Source organism: Podarcis melisellensis (genome assembly GCF_964234715.1).
Source record: "Podarcis melisellensis genome assembly, chromosome: 11".
Lineage (NCBI taxonomy): Eukaryota > Metazoa > Chordata > Lepidosauria > Squamata > Lacertidae > Podarcis > Podarcis melisellensis.
In genome coordinates, this window is record NC_138543.1 from 48,560,283 (window position 1) to 48,581,452 (window position 21,170).

A 21,170-nucleotide genomic window follows, 5' to 3' on the forward strand; every position below is an offset into this window, starting at 1 on the left:
CTTGACTGCAGGTGTTCCTGGAAAGAGGCATACAAGGTGCTATCCAACCGTCTTAGGGACTCCAATCCAGATTTGTAGGGTTTACTCCTTAGCCTCTTCTGCATCTGAAGATATCCTGCAAGGCAGTGGAGATTTAGGATAAGGTTACCGGACATCTCCGTTTCCCGGGGACAGTCCCCGGATTTACAAATCAGTCCCTTGACAAAATCCTATCATTCCTATTGAAGTTGAAAAGTGGATTCATTGGGGAAAAAAATCTGGTAACCTTAATTTAGGATGAGTTTCCCCTCTCCTAGATGGACTCCCTTCCCAGGTTGACGGGCCCCATCTGCCCCTCACTTCCCTCTAAAGCACATGCAGAAACCGCCTTCTTGACTATTGGAACCACTATTGATCTTGTCCCTTCAATCTGCCAGAGCCTGTCTTCGCATGCAGGGGAAGTCCCTGACTCACTGAGGGTTTGAGACCCATCAGCTAACCTCACCTGGTCTAGTTGGCCAGTCAAAGCCATTCCTGGGGTGTGGCCACTGTTGCACGCTGACAGCTTCTAGGAGCCACAGGTGAGAGCTGGGTGCAAGGAAGCAATTGTGGATGGAGGAGCATGAAGTGTCCCCCACCAAAGGTGCAACCCCAGATTTCATGGAGGAAATCCTTGCCCTTGAAGCAAATCAGCCACCATAGCAGGTCTCTGAACAAAGGTGTTATATGCTGACAAGGTCTCACTGTCAGCAATTCAATCCCACATGATACTCTGGACTGCCCTGAGGATCTCTGGGAGATACGTGGTGGGAAAATTTACTCAGCTGACTCATATTTCCTTTTTCTTTGACACTAGAGAAAGTCTCCTGCAGCACAACCCCTTTGCATTTAACATTGCAACCTTATTGGTACAACAAAAATGCTTTTAAACAAAACAGAACAACAGCATTTAAATATTTCTCAAGTATGTATAGCTGGTTAGATCTCTACATAGAGCAGCGCGGTCTACGCCCCCCCAACTAAGGCAAGCCCAAAACATGGGCCATGCAAGAAACAGAGGCAGAAGGTAAGCACAAAAGACACAGATAAGTTGCCAAGATCAAAGAGGGGGGAAATCAGTTAAAAATGTTAGAAAGAGTATGAATTAATTTTGGTTAAAAATCAATGGCGGTGAAGCAGGACAAATATTGGGGAGAAGAGCATTCCTGTGATAAAGTGCCACAGTGACAAATGGGAAGGAATCAAGATAAGTCAGGGTTTAAATGAAAAGATTAGAGCCAGCGGAGAGGATGAAGGAGAAACAGGGATGAGAAAGGGGAGAGATTGAGAAGTAATGATGAAATGGGCCATAGACTTTGGGTATGATATCCAGTATGAATCTTGGTCAAAATTATGGAATCAGAATTTAAAATTTATAGCATGTATGGCCTTAAAAGAAAATGTAATGAAAATGATGTATTGGTGGTACTTGACTCCAGTAAAATTGCCAAAATGTATAGGATGAAAAATAAATTATGTTGGAAATGTAATGAAAAGGGTGGAGATGTTTAACATATGTGATAGACTTGTGATAAGGTGATTTTTTTGGGGGAAATGGTCTATAATGAACTAAAAAAAATGTTTAAATATCTTCCTCCCCAAAAAACAGAAGCGTTTTTGCTTGGGTTGATGGGAGAAGAGATTACAAAAGTAGACCAAAGACTATTTATATATGCCACCACTGCAGCAAGAATTTTGTTAGCTCGAAGGTGTAAATTACAAGAATTACCAATGATTGAGGAGTGGCAGATGAAGATGATGGACTATATGGAGCTAGCCAAACTGACTGTGAGGATCTGGAACCAAAGTGACCAGAAATTCCAGAGAGATTGGAGTAAATTTATTGAATATTTAAGGGATCGTTGCAAAAATGTGAAGACACTAGCAGGACTGATATTAACCCTGAACACAATATAAAAATGCTATCTGACCATGGATAAATAGAAGGATTTGATATGTATTGAAGGACAGAAACTGACAGTAGAAATGCATATGTCATTTATTAAGAAATTGGAAACCAGCTGAAGGGAGGGAGGGAAAGTCACGAGCTCGGCGGAGCAAATGTTTCAGAATGGTTATTATAATGTTGTAATATTTTATGTTTTTAAATGAAAATAATAAAAATTATATTATAAAAAAGAGGAAGGGGAAAGATTGGGAAATTTAAGATAAAGAGAAGACATGATAGATGGAAAGACAACTAGAAAAGAAGAAACTGGGAGATGAGAAAAAGAGTTCAGCCCATGGAGCAGCTTTTATGGAAGCAAAAGCATGAAATGGCAAGACAAAGATTGGACATAAGGGCGATGTTGCCAGAGATAAAGGACCGTATTTTAGATCCTGGAAGCAGATGGTTGTCTCCCCCCCCTCCCCCCGATCAAATATGGTGTGATGGAAGGATGATTGCCAGTGGTGTATAAACAAGTAAACGCTCATCATATGACTGTCTCTGTAGCATTTGTAGACCTGGGTAGTACTTCAAAAACTTGCAAATGTTATTGGGCCAGAGATGAAAGGAGACAAACAGAACAAAGCAGCAGATTCTCTGGGCATTTTTTTAATGGAACAAATTCATAACACCGTAAGAGCAGCCTGACGGATCCGATCAATGGCCTGTCTAGTCCAGCATCTTCTTGCAGTGGCCAACCAGATGCCTTTGGGAAACTTGCAAGCAGGACCTGAGAAGAAGAAGGAGGAGGAGGAGGAGGAGTTTGGATTTGATATCCCGTTTTATCACTACCCTAAGGAGTCTCAAGCGGGACGTGGGTGGCGCAGTGGCTTAAACCACAGAGCCTAGGACTTGCCGATCAGAAGGTCAGTGGTTTGAATCCCCGCGACGGGGTGAGCTTCCGTTGCTCGGTCCCTGCTCCGGCCCACCTAGCAGTTCGAAAGCACGTCAAAGTGCAAGTAGCTAAATAGGTACCACTCCGGCGGGAAAGTAAACGGCGTTTCCGTGCGCTGCTCTGGTTCACCAGAAGCGGCTTAGTCATGCTGGCCACATGACCCGGAAGCTGTACGCCGGCTCCCTCAGCCAATAAAGCAAGATGAGCGCCGCCACCCCAGAGTCGGTCACGACTGGACCTAATGGTCAGGGTCCCTTTACCTTTACGTAAGGAGTCTCAAAGCGGCTAACAATCTCCTTTCCCTTCCTCCCCCACAACAAACACTCTGTGAGGTGAGTGGCTGAGAGACTTCAGAGAAGTGTGACTAGCCCAAGGTCACCCAGCAACTGCATGTGGAGGAGCGGGGAATCAAACCCGGTTCACCAGATTACGAGTCTACCGCTCTTAACCACTACACCACACCACACAAGAGCATTCTCCCCTCCTGTGATTTCCAGCAACTGGTGTTCAGAAACATGACAGCCTCCTACTATGGAGACAAGAGAATAGCCATCATGGCTAGTAGCCATTGATAGCTTTCTCCTCCACAAGTTTTTCTCATCCTCTTTTGAAGCCTCCCGAGTTCGCACTAAATGCACAGATGATTTATTTAAAGCAGAAACGCTCCAATAGCTTCTCTGAGTCCAAAGAGAAAATTGGACAATTCTGGCTTGCAAACGTTTTAGTCATCCTGTCCAAACGTTCCTCTAATCTGTCAAGGCACTGGACAATGCAGGGTTGCTTCTGTGCAAACTTTTGTCTCCATGCCAAAGGGCAACTGCAGCAAATGGCAGATTGAAGGACGTAGCCCTACAATAGGAACGAATAATAGATGTACAAAAAAAGACATCCCCCTTCCTTTTTTAATCAACCTTACATGCACATATGTAGAGTTTCCAATACAAAACATAATAAGAGCTCAGAAATATTATTCAGCTCCCCCAGCAAGCTGAATTTTGGAAAACTCGGGACAGGCAACAGTAAGTATTTCATTTAATTTAATTATTCAATTCAATTCAATTCAATTCAATTATACTTTTAGGTGTGAATTGCTATCATTGCCCATCTTATGGGTTTTACAATTATCACACACCACTTCAAATTCCAGATTGGGTGGCGAGTATGTACAGTATGTGTACAATTTAAAGAAATAAAAAATTAAAACACAGAGTCAGTGCAGAGCGTCAGTGCTGCAAGTTCAATGGAAGCAATATTAGTGCTCTATTCTGCTTTGATCAGACCACACCTGGAAAACTGTGTCCAGTTTTGGGCACCACCATTTAAGAAGGATGTTGACAAGCTGGAATGTGTGCAGAGAAGGGCAAGCAAGATGATCAAGGATCTGGAAATGAAGCCTTATGAGGAACGTTCAAAGGAGCTGGGTATATTTAGCCTAGAAAAGAGGAGACTGAGAAGAGATATGATAGCCATCTTCAAATATCTCAAGGGCTGTCACACGGAAGAGGAAACAAGCATGTTTTCTCCTGCTCCGGAGGATCGGACTCAAACCAATGGATTCAAGTAACAAGAAAGGAGATTCCGACTAAACATCAGGAAGAACTTTCTGACAGTAAGAGCTGTTTGACTGTTGGTCTCCCATGAGAGGTGGTGGACTCTCATTTCATGGAGGTTGGATGGTCAGCTGTCACAGATGCTTTAGTGTGAGAGCCAGTGTGGTGTAGTGGTTAAGAGCGGTAGTCTCGTAATCTGGGGAACCGGGTTTGCTTCTCCGCTCCTCCACATGCAGCTGCTGGGTGACCTTGGGCCAGTCACACTTCTTTGAAGTCTCTCAGCCCCACTCACCTCACAGAGTGTTTGTTGTGGGGGAGGAAGGGAAAGGAGAATGTTAGCCGCTTTGAGACTCCTGAAGGGGAGTGAAAGGCGGGATATCAAATCCAAACTCTTCTTCTTCTTCTAGTTGAGATTCCCGCATTGCAGGGGTTTGGACTAGACCCTTGGGGTCTCTTCCAACTCTACAATAAGAAGGAAAATGCACTTACCTACCTATGAATTGGCTGGTTGGAATGCAGCTAAAAACAACAGAGATATCTCTCAATAGCAGGCTTCCTCCAGGACGTGTTGTGACTGCCATGCACATTTGTTAAATGTTGTATTTGGATGTACCGGGTTGTTGTTTTGAAACATGAGATGGCAGCATTATGGAACATAATGGCTACCCCCAGCTTAGAGCAGGACAGCAATTATGGTGTCCTGCTCAATTGACCAAATTTGGAAGCACCCGTTCAGCATTTGCAAAGCTCCAATTAAAAAGTTCAGGGTTCCTTGCCTTTTGTTTTTGCTGCTGAAATTTGAGTTTGGGCACACACAACGCACCTCCAGCAATACATGCCCACCTGATGCAAGTCCACACCAACCTCTCGTCATTTGACTCGTTCTGCAAGCTCTAAAAGGTTGCTGGGGTTGCAGTCTTGATGTTCCTCCCATTAGCTTTTGTGAAAGGGGCCGTTTTGAAAAGCACACCCTAAATTACCTGCAGCTACGGTGATTAAAGCTTTTAGATACTTTGTTCCTTGTACGTACAATAATGTGGGCGTGCAACTTATGGTGATTGGAGGGCCTTATAGGTGACAGTAAGAGAATACTCACTGCTTTTGCAAATCTTACTCCCAACCTGCCTGTTCGCTGCTGAATGAAAGAAATAATTACTGAGCAAAATCAACTAAGGATGCTTGCATTTAGTACCTTGAACTGGGTAGTTCTAAACAATCCAGGACAAAAAAGTAGGGGAAAGCATTTGTTGTTCAGTGTGAGCCACAAAACCTTGGATGGATCCTGTTTTCAGCACTTGGGTTTATTCTACATACCTAGAAATTATTAATGAGTATGCCTCAGCAGTGTGCAGCTAGGAAAGTTTATTTTATTTTAAAATCCAAACATCTACCATTATCATGTAAATAATGCAATACATTTTGAATTTTTTCAAAAATATATATGGGTGGGTGGATGCCAAAGGAAATATATTTCCATACATACACATGGATATGGGCAGAGATATGTATAAAGAAAGAAGAAAAGAACATATATAATAAAATTCAGTAAGAAAATAATCTAATTAACACTGATATTGAATTAACACAAAAAGTGTAAATAAATTAATTAATGAAGAGATGACAAAAATGGAGGGGTGAGGGAGTATTTATCTGATAATTGTTCTGCTTGTTGATCCCACCTTAATGATGTACAGTGGTACCTCGGGTTACATACGCTTCAGGTTACATAAGCTTCAAGTTGCACACTCCGCTAACCCAGAAATAGTGCTTCAGGTTAAGAACTTTGCTTCAGGATAAGAACAGAAATCGTGCTCCGGCGGCATCAGGAGGCCCCATTAACTAAAGTGGTGCTTCAGGTTAAGAACAGTTTCAGGTTAAGAATGGATCTCCGGAATGAATTAAGTACTTAACCCGAGGTACCACTGTACAATGTTCCCAGTAATATTATAAAATTTTAGAGTTGTAAGGGATCCCAAAGGTCATCTAGTCCAACTTCCTGCATTGCAGGAATCACATCTGACTAACGGCCAATATACAATATACAAGCAATATCCATAGAAATAAAAATACAACCTGAAACCACTAAAACAATTATATAAAAATATACAAAAAGCAAATCGAATATGTACCATAATGAACCAGGACAAAAAAATAATAATGACTCTTGAGGGTAAGCATTATAAATATGACATGGTACACCGTGCAAATGTGTTCATTTTGCAAATTGCAGACTTTGTCACCCAAAGAGTTCTGCCCTGTAACCTATCAGTCTTTGCTTCTGGAAACTTCTCGGCACCTAAGCCTTCTAGTACATGGCTGTGTTTAATGTGTGTGCATTTGTGTTACGTGTGTGTTGTAAAATGTATGTGGGGTGTGTATCAGAAGTTTGAGGGTTATTTTCCTTGGCGACATATACAGACTCTACTGAATGGCAAGTAGACATATTCCTGTTGTTATAGCAACCAATTAGTATGCATGCCTGTTTAGGAAATATGTGGATTTGAAAATTGGAGACTGGATTTCAAATTGGCCTTCTTTCTTGGTTTTGAAATCAGTTTCTTGCTTCAGTCGCTCCACCATGATGACCAAGAGTAGCTTACTGACCACTGAGTAGGCCGGATTTTCTGGATCTCTTACGTTAGATCTATTCTAGGCATCTGTATTACTTGAGGAATAAGGCTCTGAGATTCCAGTTCTCATTCATTGTCATCCCAAAAAGCTATGGGGAAATATATAGGGCTCCAGTCTCCCCAAGTGCAGCAAAGGCAACTATAGGACAGATGGCATTCCTGGCAGTGCTGATTTTCATCCTAGGCTCAAGGCCAGATCCATTTTATATTATTTTTTTAAGGGAAGAAGCATTGGCTCTGTGGACATCCTTTTCGGGAAGGACTTGAGGGAAGTCAATTAAACAAAACAACACTTCTGAAATTGCACACGAGACAGGCAGTGGGGTGTTGACAAAACTGCCAACAGTAATGTATTAATGGCGGCCGGACCTGGAGTCTCAAGTGCAAAATAAAGGAAAGTATACGCAGCAACTATAATTAAAATGAATACATGTGGTAAATTTTGCAGGAGCAATGCCTGACTGAGAGCAGGCAGGAATCTCTTCTCTTGCCCATGTGGCTTTTTGTCTGAATTGGCAAATGCATTATTTCAAAGCTTCTAAAGTCTTCTGCTGTCAATGAACTTTCCCCACACACATTAATGTTAATTGCAAGGGGTTTTGGAGGGTTATTCTTGTGGGATAACCAGCCTCATATAACCAACATGCTTAGGCCCAATTAATGCATGAAGGGGTTAATACCATAGCTTAGGTTTCCTGCCAGGCTTCCTGCTATGTCACTTCCTCTTACCTTGGGAGGAAATAGCTAATCAAGCCTAATGCTTCCCCTCTCAGTCTACCTGAGAAACTCAGCGAGTGAAGAGGTCTGAGCTGATTGCTCTAGCTCAGCCACATGACTTTCACCGGCCAATAATCTAGGAACTTCTGCCATTTTGTAACAAAGCTGAGTTTTTCTGCTTGTGCACGTTTTCTGACTGATGTATCAAAAAGCACATTAATCTGAGCCTTGAAGATTTTGTAAGTAGTCCATTTTTTTAAAATTTACCAAATGTGAGGTCTTTTCCTATGCTGGAGGAAGCGGGGAACCTTGGAAAGGCCTGTTTTAAAAGTTTAACAGCCTATATGTCCATGCTTTGCTTTGCTGCATTTTTTGTGACTTTAAATCTCTGCTGGGGTTCCCTCACCAAACAGTACTAGCCCCAAACTTGGATCTTGCCCATCTGGGAATTCTCTCTCTCTCTCTCTCTCTCTCTCTCTCTCTCTCTCTCTCTCTCTCTCTGTGTGTGTGTGTGTGTGTGTGTACACACACACACTGCATCAACAATTCTAGGGCACACTTAAGCTCATTCAAGGTCTGTCAAGCCTACTTGTTACCCATGCAAACCACAAATGCCTCCATTTTCTCTGTGACTGCTTATTGCCAAAGACAGTAATGGAAATGTTTTTATGATCATCCTCTGATTTGCCCAGAGGAACCCCTGACTACCCCCCAAGAAACCCCCAGGTCCTAAAAACAGGGTAGCCACCAATGGTATTCCATCCACTGGCATCCATTAAAGGAACAATTAGAAAAGTATTTTTTAATTATTCATCTTCTGCTGCAGCTGCCCCATGTTATGAATTCTGCTTGGGGGGCGGCAGTGGTTAACCCCTTAGATAGAATAAATATCAGGGGAAAGGGCTGAAGGCGGAAGAGGTGTTTTGGTTTTATGATAAAGATGGTCTTCTACAATAGACGAGTATAGGACCATCACTTTCTGCACTTCCTAGTCTGGTCCAGGTGTTTTGGCAAGCTCAGGGTTGGAGGACTTCAAACTACCCCACCTCTTAGTGAAAAATACAGTGGTACTTCTGCTTACATACTTAATTCGTTCCAGAGGTCTGTTCTTAACCTGAAACTGTTCTTAACCTGAAGCACCACTTTAGCCAATGGAGCCTCCTACTGCCGCTGCGCCTCCGCTGCGCAATTCCTGTTCTCATCCTGAAGCAAAGTTCTTAACCTGAGGTACTATTTCTGGGTTAGCGGAGTTTGTAACCTGAAGCGTATGTAACCCGAAGCGCCTGTAACCTGAAGCGTCTGTAACCCAAGGTACCTCATCTTTCTCCTGCTTTGAAATCTGATCTCCTGATTTTTTTTTGTTCTGCCCAACTTCATGTTCAGTATGGATTCCTATTTCCTAAACATGTTTTTGAAGGCTATGGTAAACTTGTCATGTGAGCTAAGCTTCGTTGGATTCACAACTGTTTCTCTGGAAGCTTCTTGAGGGGGATATGTTGTGGTGAACCAGATATTGCACACACCAGCACAGTTGGCCATCCATGAGACAGTGAGAGAAAAATGAATGGATGTTAGGGGTCATCCTCTCATGCTTTGAAGGCTAAGGGGATGTGTCTGTACCGTATCTTTAAACCAGGCATCCCCAAACTCGGCCCTCCAGATGGTTCGGGACTACAATTCCCATCATCCCTGACCACTGGTCCTGTTAGCTAGGGATGATGGGAGTTGTAGTCCCAAAAAACATTTGGAGGGCCGAGTTTGGGGATGCCTGCTTTTCTGGTGTGGCCATGAGCATTGCCTTGATTTCACAGTGCCTGCCTGAAAACCATAGTGAAGCTGCTCCCAATATATTGGAGGTGGAAGAGAGAGAGAGAAGGAGAGAGAGAGAGAGATGCCTAGCTGAGAACTTTAAAACAGCTACAGCCTACAATATTGTCATAACAGATACAGTGGTACCTCGGGTTACAAACACCTCAGGTTACAAACACTTCGGGTTACAGACTCTGATAACCTGCAAGTAGTACCTCGGGTTAAGAATTTTACCTCAGGATGAGAACAGAAATTTCGCACCGGTAATGCGGCGGCAGTGGGAGGGCCCATTAGCTAAAGTGGTACCTCAGGTTAAGAACGGACCTCCGGCACGAATTCAGTTCGTAACCCGAGGTACCACTGTAATAAGAAGGGTTGGAATGTGTTTGCTTTGGCAGAATTTCAGAATGAATGCACACCAATATTTTGATATCTATGCTGAGGACTGATTCACACAATACTGTATATATTTTGGGTGTATAGCTAAGATGTCTGAAACTAGGGACAGGGAAGCTGTAGTCCTGCAAATGTTACTGGACAACAACCCCCATGATTCCCAACCACAGGGCACAAGCCCCCCCCCCCCCTGCTTTAAGCATACATCTGAAAAAGGAAAAACGAAAGACTACATGTCAGTAGTGTACACATTTATCATACAGGTACATGAATCACAGAGCTAACATTGACTGCAAGTGCTGTTTAGGGTACGCTCAGTGGCAAACCCGGTTTTGCTGCTGCATGATGTGTGAAACACCCTGTTTTTACTTTCGTCATGGATCACAAAGTAGAGCAGGGTGATGGATGCTTTGCAGGGAAGAAGTATTAACCTCTGACTCCCTTTCTGGCATAAGTTGTCTATGCATTGTGCTTCAAATACTTCACATTGATTTCAGTGACATATACACACCTATGGAATATTTATATAGCAATTATGAACAAGGATCATGGTTGCTTTTCTGCCAAGCCCCACAACGATGTGGCAATAATACCGCTCAGCATTTGACTAAATGATGACTTGTATACACAGCTGAGCTGTACACAGCTGAGCGCCAAAAATGGAATTATGCCTCCATTCTCAGGCTCATTTGTCAAACGTCAATACAACAATGGAGCTCCTGTTCAAGACTGAAATAGCTATAACTATTAACTTGTTAATAAGTGAAATAAACACTTACAGTGTTACTTTGGGGAGCGAAAATGAAAGAAAGACAGTTGTGTAGGCCGTTTGTTATAATGTAGGAATAAATGTACATAATCACTTGTGCTTGATCACTAAAATATCTCCCCATCCCATGAACACAAACATGAGTCATACACATCTCTGCAAAGCAACTGGGATCACAATGTGTACTTTTGGGAAAGCAGATCGTATTATTTACTGCATGAGATTTTGGCACCGCAAAATATATTGCTCCAATAATTCTCTTCCTTTTCCTTCCCTCTGCTGAACCCGATGGCTTATCTAACAGTAGCTATTTAGTGTGATAATGGCGTTTGACAGATTGGATACAAACACCATTGTCACACTCCACAGCTCCAGCAGGAAAGAGGCACTGAGGAGTGGGGAGACGTGCAGCTGTAGATTTCTGAAATTATAACAACAGGTACCTACAATAAAACAGAGAAAGGGAATACGTTTAAAGAGGTGAACATGATAAATTCTGTAGGTAGAAATCATTTCCACTGTGAATGCAAGCTGTTTGGCTAACTAGACTGTCAACAGTTGATAAACCATTTGACTCCAACCTATAAATGTGGTTTGGCTGGAACCAATTTAGCCATGCTGAGCCCAGCCTAGTAGCTCATGGTAAATGAAGCAGAAGGAGACTTTAGAATTCCGGTCAATACAGTAGGCTGGCTGGCCCATTCACTTTCCCTAAAATATTTTTTAATGACATTTTAGTTGTAAACTAAAATAGCCACAGCTTACTCATTAAATCACAGCTATTGCTGAAGTCAGAGTAATAGAACTTACAATGGAAGAAACAACCAACCCTGCACTATAATTTCCCATTAAAGGTAAAGGTAAAGGTACGCCTGCCCGTGCGGGCCAGTCGTGTCCGACTCTAGGGTTGTGCGCCCATCTCACTTAAGAGGCCGGCGGCCAGCGCTGTCCGGAGACACTTCCGGGTCACGTGGCCAGCGTGACAAAGCTGCTCTAGCGAGCTAGCACCAGTGCAGCACACGGAAACGCCGTTTACCTTCCCGCTATAAAGCGGTACCTATTTATCTACTTGCACTTAGGGGTGCTTTCGAACTGCTAGGTGGGCAGGAGCTGGGACCGAGAGACGGGAGCTCACCCTGCCGCGGGGATTCGAACCACCGACCATACGATCGGCAAGTCCTACATATCATGCTTCAGAAACAGATAATATTCCAACTGAGCAATGGAAAGAAAATGCTGCAGTGTGGACTGCTCCCGTCTTTGTAGATCAGGCTTCCTCAGCCTCGGCCCTCCATATGTTTTTGGCCTACAACTCCCATGATCCCTAGCTAGCAGGAGCAGTGGTCAGGGATGATGGGAATTGTAGTCTCAAAAACACCTGGAAGGCTGAGGTTGAGGAAGCCTGCTCTAGATCTCAAGCTGATTATCCAGGATTTATCCCCCTGGTTTAGATCCCATACATGTTGCTCATGTCCCTTAGGGCAACATCCACCCCTGCCCTCTCTCTTGCCTTTGATGGGTTGTTCTTTAATGAGAGATGTGGGCTGAACCAGTGATACTTTGAAAGCACTTTGAGGAAAATATCCTTAAATTCCCTGCTCCCAAACAGCTGTAGGTTGAGTGAAGATTAAGGAGAGCACAAATCTCACATGGGTATGAATGTAAAATACTGTTGTTGTTTGTTGTTGTTGTTCTTGTTTTAAACTACCCAAATGAGTAGGTCAGCCTTTCTCAACCTTGAGTCCCCAGATGTTGTTGGACCACAACTCCCATCATCCCTAGGTAGCAGGACCAGTGGTCAGGGATGATGGGAGTTGTAGTCCAGCAACATGTAGGGACCCAAGGTTGAGAAAGGCTGTGGTAGGTAATGGGACAGGTGCAGAATGCAGCCCGGAGGGCCTGTGGCTAAGCAAGATGAGTCAGGTACTTTTCCGAATTATGTGACGCAGTTTTCCAACCATATAATGTCTTCCGAACTGGAAATATTAGATGAAAATGTGCCTAAAGATGCACCAGTTTGCAAAAAAAAAAAAAGCATTAGGGAAAATGGCATCTATAAATGGGTATATTTGGAGAAAGGCAGAGGAAATTTCATCACAAACTGATATAGAAGTGTAGCAAACCAAAAGAAGAGAGAGAAATTAAAATAATCTGAAACCGACAGATATGTTCATACCTAATGGGACCTATCAGCCATTCAGGTAATGCGACTGGCGACTGTGACCCAATAGGACCTTACTGGTCACAGCAGCACACTATTAGCTGATTTAAAACCCTACATTGAGCACCAGCCTGATTTGAAGTCTTCCTTAGTTCAACACAGCGTGGCAGAAACGCAGTTGGCACTCAGACCTGGATTATTTCACATGCACCTCTGCCCTAAGCTGTGGCATTGAGTTGAGCATATTGCATCGTTTGTGGCATCACACCCTGAAAACTCAGCTGGTGCAGCAAACTCCGAGGGCACCTGTTGCACCTGAAGTATATAGAATTTTGGCTCCATGATAGGGTACCCCTGTTCATTCCCTTGCCACCATTTTGGGGGATGGAGGGAAGAGGCAGGGCAAAATACTGTGCATTACCATGTTGCATACAAATATTATCTTTCATGTTACCTGGAAGAGAACTTGCTTCTTTCTCAAAGATAAAGGAACTGCTTGCTTGTTGAACTCTAGCGTCTTAATACCAAAGTGGGTTACGATCCATAAAATCACAGAAGCATTGTGGGGTTTCCCTTGACATGGCTTTGTGGAGAAGTCAAGCCTTGGTTCTTGACGCATGCTGTTGCAAATAGGAAAAGAACAGGAAGTTGGAAGGTTGGAGATAAGTATACCAGTGTCAGAGCTACCCCACCCTTTCTCCTTCACCCCCACCAGAATCGTGTTTCACTCTAATTTCAAAAGCCCCTTTGAAGAGAAAGAGAGAAAGATTTAACTAACCTGATTAAAGTGGCACTGTGGGTGTAAGGCTATTTTGTAAAAATGATTAGTTTTCAGAAGGAACAGCATTTCATTTTCCTAAGTGCCCATTTTTTTGTTCCTTCCCTAATGAAGGAAAACAATAAAAAGAGAGGTGTTTGTCAACCTTCAAGAAATGAAATGGAAAAGCTTGTCAAGGTGAGAAATTTGTTGGGGAAAGTGAAAGCCAATTTTTCCTTATGATACAGCAGGTTTGGCGTGCAGAATTCCATAGCGGGAAGGGGACGGCTTTTTTTGTTGGAATGCTTCTGAAACAAAGATAATCGGGAACAGACACACGATTCTTTGCAATCCTTGTGTTACAAGCACCAGCTTGGGTTCAGCTCCAACCACACATTTTCCTCTTTGTGTAACTGGGTGGGGGGAACTTTTGCCAACTCACACCCAATATAGTATGTACTGGGGAAAAGTCAGAATCAAAGGTCTGGGGGTGAATCTGTAATTTGAGGGTAGAGAGGAGATCCTTTGCAGAAGATCCTTTGGTAAATCTGCTTTAAAAAATAATGATCACATAGCTAATGACCTGGAGGGCCCCTGCCTGGGCTCAGTGGACAAATAGCCTGATCTGGTGCAAGGTGGCTTTTTCCTACGATCTGTTCTCCATGTATGTTGATAGCACTGGATGTAACTGACTGGGATGTGGACCCACTGAACTGCATCCAAAAATGGGGCCAGACATGATAGGGGCAGCCCCAGTCACATGCCTAGTGGGATCTGATGCTAATGTCAGAATGTGCAGCACACAGCTGAGGGGAGCCAACAGAGTTGGCCCAAAGCATTGTGTTGCCTGAGAAGGACAAGATGGCACCCTCATTCCATTTATGGAACCAGAATAGACTGGCTGTGGAATCTTACTTCAACTCTGGGGATGGGGTAACTGAGGGCTAACTTAAGAGGGCACAGGGTAGGCTGCATGAGGGTCAACATCTCTCTGCTGCTCCCCCACGCCTTCAACATCTGCCACCTGAGACAGCCTCCTCACTCCTGCCTAACAGTAGGGCTGGCCCTGAGAGCCGGGCCCTAACCATTCTGTTGCTTCCCCTTGCCACTATCTACCTCATATCACACATTTTTTCTCTCTGCTTGTAAGTACTGGAACCAGGCTGAGAGTAATGCACTTGCTGCAAAGGAAGAGAAGGGAGAGGGAACAATAAGTGTGGCTGTCTCAATCATGGCTCGTTTTAGCCCCAATGTTGACTTCCCCAGCTTGCTGTGTGGACAACCGCACCACAGATGGTAAACGTATTTATGTAAGTCACAGAAAGGCCGTTGCAGAGGCAGTATGAAGCAATGTCTGCTGAGGAGGCCTCAAGGGAGCGTGACACAGCCATCGCTACCACTGCGGCTGCAGGCAATGCATTCCTCAGAGGCCAAATCTGCTGCCCCTGTGGATCCTGCCACCCAAGGCAGTCGCCTCAGCTTGCCTCATGGGTGGGCAAGCCCTGGCTCTGCCTCCATAGCTGGAGGCAGTTGGATATCTGTTGTTGCCAACTGCAGGAATCCTGCTTGTGGTTTCCCACAGACATCTGGTTGGCTGGCCACTGTCAGAAGAGGGCGCTGGACTAGATGGGCCGTTGGCCTAATCCAGTAGGCTCTTATTATGTTCTTAAGAGGGAAAGCTTCCCTCTGGCCTTGTTCTCTGCTGCTCAGAGTTGCAATCTAGAGAGCCTGGCCTTACATTGTCTTACCCCTGCTAAGCTTTCTGTGCAGTCACCTAAATGTGCACCCATCCACAAACCTTCTATTTCATTAAGGGACTACAGTGGTACCTCGGGTTAAGTACTTAATTCGTTCCGAAGGTCTGTTCTTAACCTGAAACTGTTCTTAACCTGAAGCACCACTTTAGCTAATGGGGCTTCCTGCTGCTGCCGCGCCGCCAGAGCACGATTTCTGTTCTCATCCTGAAGTAAAATTCTTAACCTGAGGTAATATTTCTGGGTTAGCGGAGTCTGTAACCTGAAGCATATGTAACCTGAGGTACCACTGTATTGTTGTCATGCAAATTGGTGCTTTTCAAACTATGAAGTGGCAGGTTAGCAATTCCCCAGCCCCAATGTGCCAGGGACAGGTACCATATGTAGTTCTTGAAACATCCCACCCAACCTGGGTTATGATGGAATCACCACAGTCCAGCAGCCAATGGCTCATGGAGAGGCACCTGTCTGTGAACCATCACTTTGAGTAACACTGAGGTAAATCATGGTTCACCTTATGAAATAACAATTATTGTTGTAATGACTTAAAAAAAATAAATGAGGCATTGTGCAGAATATATTAAAATACAGGCCTGGCCCAATGGGCTTGCAACCTAATTTATACAGAAATAAAATTTAAAAAGAAAAGAAAACTAAGAATTGGAAGAGAAGGCATATTATCTCACAGGACATAGAACCATAGAATTGGAAGGGACACTAAGAGTCATCTAGTTCAACCCCCACAATGCAAGAATCTAAACATGCAGTCCCCCATCCAACTTGATGGGGCCCTGCTTAGCTTTGCAAATGTGTGAGCAGTTTTACTGCTGAACCACCAGCAGCATGCCTTATACAGAACAGGCGGCTCTCCTGGGTTTTAGGGAGGGTTCTCTTCCAGCCCTACATGCAGATGTCGGGGATCAAATTTGGGAACTTCTACAAGCAAAGCAGATGCTTCACCACTGAGCTACAGCTCGGCCCTTTACACACACACACACACACACACACACAAAATAGCTGAAATAAATTAGTCTTGAGGCATTTTTTTTTTTAAGTGGAAGATAAGCTGTTTGATGAATATCAGTGAGTATAAAGAGTTCCACAGAAAAGGATAAAGGATAGGAAAAGGTCAAGGGCATGGAACAGAAGAAAAGGTTTAACTAGCTATAACTAGCAACAATGAACCAGAGGAATGCACAGGCAGAGGAGGCAATTATAGTGGGACCAGAGATGAAAGATAAACTGGAGAATAAATACAGCTGAATGGAAAGGACAATATAAAACCTGACATACTAAAAGGAAAAGGTAAATAGCGAAGTGGGATCAAAATTAGAGCAACATGGCTGAATTTAGACATGTGCCTCTCCTCCAGATGTGAAAGGCAACCCAGAGCAGAGACACATTAGATTTCATGTTAAATCCCCATGGGATAGCGAGGCTTTCTGGGTATCTGGTGTGGCCTGAAACTTACTCCAGAATCCCCATCAAGTGATGGGGGGTTCTGCAGAAGCAATTCCTTAACAGCCAAATCTAAGCGAAAATATATTTTTCCAGAGATTTTCCTAAGGCCTCATCTGCAGCATACATTTAAAGCAGTATCATACCACTTTAAACAGTCCTGGCTTCCCCCAAAGAATCCTGGGAACTGTAGTCTGCTAAGGGTGAACTGTAGTCTAATAAGGGTTAAAGCTATGGTTTCCCCAGTAGTGATGTATGGAAGTGAGAGCTGGACCATAAAGAAGGCTGATCGCCGAAGAAGTGATGCTTTTGAATTATGGTGCTGGAGGAGACTCTTGAGAGTCCCATGGACTGCAAGAAGATCAAACCTATCCATTCTGAAGGAATTCAGCCCTGAGTGCTCACTGGAAGGACAGATCCTGAAGCTGAGGCTCCAATACTTTGGCCACCTCATGAGAGAAGACTCCCTGGAAACAACCCTGATGTTGGGAAAGATGGAGGCCACAAGGAGAAGGGGACGACAGAGGACGAGATGGTGGGACAGTGTTCTCGAAGCTACCAGCATGAGTTTGACCAAATTGCAGGAGGCAGTGGAAGACAGGAGTGCCTGGCGTGCTCTGGTCCTGGGGGTCACGAAGAGTCGGACTCTACTAAATGACTAAACAACAACAACAAGGGTGATTTGGTTGTTAGGAGGCCCGTATTCCATGAACAGAGCTACAATTCTCAAGAGTGCTTTAACAAGCAATCTCTCTTCTCGGGGAACTCTGATGAGGCCTGAGAAGTAAATGATTGGAAACCATTGCAAAGAGGCCATTCAGCATTTTCACAGGAAAGCACTGTTGTCAAGTGAGCTAGAGTAGAGCTCCAGTTTGCACCAGTAAACAACACTCACACTGGGGAAAAACAGTCCCTGTAAATCTGGTAAAAGTGGGAGGTATGAAAGACTGAGTTATCTTGAGGGCCAAACTAAACGTTCACTTAAATGTACAGGATGCATTTAATTTTATTTCTTTATTTAATGCATTTATACCCTGCTTTTCACTGTAAAAATTCCTTGGTAGCACCAAGAAAGCTGTTTTGCCAGTGAAAATATTTTTGCTTGTGCAACGGAACGTTTCCCCACTCTCCTCTTCCTCCTCTAGGCACCCTAAATCTGTTCTAGAGTTTCCCTCATCCCTCCGGAGTAGATCCGGGTAGAGTTCAGTTCACGCACAGAGGCAGAAGAGGAAAGTCCCACTGTGGAAGTGGAAATCCTTGCTTGGTGACGGGATACATTAACAGGATACTGTACTATGGGAAGAATTCAATGCAGCGCTAAAGAGATTGCTCTATCAGTGCAAGAATTTCTGCTTGCCTGATAGAATTAGCTCACCTCTCCTCCAGATGCATGCTATTCTAGGGTTCCCCCCAACCCAATTTGGAGGGATACAGAGAAAAGGGGTGGGGGAAGCCCAATTGCACTAGCAGAAATCCTTGCACAGGCTTCTGCTACTGCGACTGATTAGCTGAGTCTGACCCTAAATGTCTCAAAGTACTTTGTATGGATAGATGTGTAGATGGTGGTGGTGGTGGTGATGATGATGATTCTTACGGAGAAGTCAGTGAGCGAGGAATGGTAGCTTGCATTCCCACCCACCACCCACCTTGACTGGATTGCCCCCACTCCTAGTCCACACAGATAGGAAGGAGCCTTAGAAAAGCCCCATTAGCACCAATGGAGACTCCCTTCCAAGGTTCCTAGTCATGTTGTGTGTGGTGTGTGTGATAGAACTACTCTCCAGTCCACTCATGGTAGAGTGAAGAGGTAAGTCTCCGCTTCCCACATGTAAGAATCACCCCTCTGCACCTATAAGCAATTGAAGATGAACGAGAAAAATTCGGCAAACGTCTAGTTTGAGAGGTGAAAAAATGGACCAGCAATGTCGCAAGCCTAGTTGGGAAGGGGGGGGGGTGAGGGAGAGCTCAGCTTCCACTCTCCCCACAGTGTTATCAAGGACTCGTCATAGTATAGCAATTACTCGGAAGGAAACAGAAAACGAACAGCAGAGAAATATTGGTTCCTAGGGTTTGTCATTCTTTCCAAACCTCATGGTTATTAGACGTGGAGGTGACAAGACGGCTGCTTGCTAGCAGAAGGGAGGAGAGGGCTGCTGAGGCCTGCTGGTAGCCCCATGGCAACGAATGCCCCCTACGTCCCCTGGCATCCCCTTTGGTGGATTTCATGGTTGAAGGATGGCGTGGGAGCGACGTGAAAGCAATTGCTGAAAACCGGCAAAGGAAAATATCAGCGAGGAACAATTGCGTAGCTGACTGCGCTCCACGCAGGGGAAAGGATTTGAAGAAAGCTGTTGTCGTTTATATAAATCTAATATACTCCCTGATAAAAACCCAATCGTGCTTATTATTAGCATCATTATTTTGTCAATTTTCAACTGGCTTTTGTTCTCAGGGCTCACTGGAGCTAATAGCAGGAATGCTTCCTCTCCAAAAATTGCACATTCAGAGTTAGTTAAAATATTAAAATTTGGCAGCAAGCTTGATGGGGTTTGGGGAGTTACTGCAAACTCACAAAGCGCCCTGCCTTCTCGTCTGTCTGCTGAGAAAACAGCAACTTGCGGTTTTGCATCTTGCGGGTGAAGAGCTGTGATTCTGGGTAACAGCTCTGATGTTAACATGGCCCATGCGAGTGGGCCACTGGCATGAACTGTCTTTCTTCCTCAAAGTCAGCATAATCACACTATTTATGGGAGGAAAGCTTTGAAAAGTATTTGAGGATATGATCGCGGTTGCTGCTAATGGCGCGTACCTCTCGGTACCAATTATCTACCCATCAGTTTGAACCCCTCATTCCTTTTTAATGAAACACGCGAAAGTGATTTCACTTACCGTCCTGTGGGATTGCAGCATGATCTTATTTTTGTCTTGTGCTTTAAAGCTCCTTTGCTTTTGCTTTTCTCTCAAATGCTGAACGCTGTTGTTCTGTCTATACTAGAAGAAGGCATTCAGAGCATCTGTTCCCCAAACTGGCTCCCCCTTGGCCTTTATGGGATCCGGAGTTTTTAAGTAAACAACCCGGCCTGATAAGCCACATTAAAATATTGATCCATGTGGGACGGCTTTCGCTCCTCTGCATGGCCGAGGGTGGTTTGCTTGGACGTAGTAAGCTGGGGGGCGGGAAGGGGGAGATAACTATAAGTTATTTATCCTTTTTGCTTGGGACAGAGTTGTAGTATGAAAGCGGAACTGGGGGCTAAGAGAAGGGAATTGTTAGATTATGCCAGACCTACTGAAGAAAGGTTAGAGTATTCTGAAGGTTAGAGTATTTGGAATTCTCTTTCTGTGTTGGTTGTTTAATAATAGAATAATAATAATTTATTATTTATACCCCGCTCATCTGGCTGAGTTTCCCCAGCCACTCTGGGCGGCTTCCAATCAAATGTTAAAAACAATATAGATTTTGAATATTTCGAAATCTTGGGGGGAAAAGCCTAAATAAAATACAGTACACGAAAAAGAAAGAAAAAAGGTTAGAGTATCTCATTGCAACCACATACAAGGCAGGGATAAACCCAAAGGCCTTGTTTTGTAACACAGCAGATAAGACAGTAAAACTGTTTTCTGGGCCACACCAGTTCGACTGCAGGTAGGGGCAAATATGACTGAAAACTCCATATAAAAAATCTCTCCATATAGTAAGCAAGCACATAGGGGAAAGAGTTATTGTAAATAACTAATTTACTAAATGTGCTTGGAGTGCTATGTACAGTGAGCTTCCATTTGAGCCTTCACCTGCAGATAGAAGTCTTTTCCATCCCAAGGGCTGTTTGTGAGGACCAGGCTCAAATTCTCGTTTCATGGTTGGAATGGGATGTGCAGCCCAAACGTAGACACCTTTACTTGAGAACACACCCTACTGAGTCAAATGGGACTTCCTTCAAATGCGATATAGCTCTGCAGCCAGTGGCTGGCATTAAAATAGTGCCAGAGTCAATTCTAGCGCTACACAGAGTAGTGGTCAAGACTGACGAGGGTTTATGAATTTCAATGTTATTTGAGTTCTTTGTTACTCAGAAAAGATAACACACTGTAGCAAACCCTGAGATCTACAGATGTAGGGCAGTACAGTATACAAATTTAATAAATAATAATTTCATTATTGTGGGTTATCTTCATCTAAACAAGCAGGCTTTGGGGAACTGACTGCTTTTGATGAAAGGGCTGGTGCCGTGCTGTTTATATTGTAATTATCTGTATGTTTTAAGCAGATTTTATATATGTATATAGTTTTAATTCTATTCATATTTA

The 21,170-nt window shown here is 43.8% G+C and overlaps 2 long non-coding RNA genes across 6 annotated transcripts in view; one reads left to right on the plus strand and one right to left on the minus strand.

The window, feature by feature from the left end:
* Positions 1–3,625: 3,625 nt before the first annotated feature.
* Positions 3,626–19,873, minus strand: LOC309380218. Of its 2 annotated transcripts, none has more exons than XR_014172722.1 (3): positions 19,752–19,873; positions 13,348–13,513; positions 3,626–3,710 (listed from the first exon to the last, which is right to left on the minus strand). It is a non-coding gene; the product is annotated as an uncharacterized lncRNA (long non-coding RNA). The 2 variants fall into 2 exon arrangements; XR_014172723.1 differs by lacking the exon at positions 3,626–3,710 and adding an exon at positions 10,200–11,175.
* Positions 5,754–21,170, plus strand: part of LOC309380224 — a 76,481-nt gene continuing 61,064 nt past the window's right edge. For 2 of the 4 annotated variants that reach the window (XR_014172731.1, XR_014172732.1), the window contains exon 1: positions 5,754–7,997. This is a non-coding gene — a long non-coding RNA (uncharacterized lncRNA). The remainder of the gene's footprint in view (positions 7,998–21,170) is intronic. The other 2 variants (XR_014172733.1, XR_014172734.1) reach the window with 2 other exon arrangements.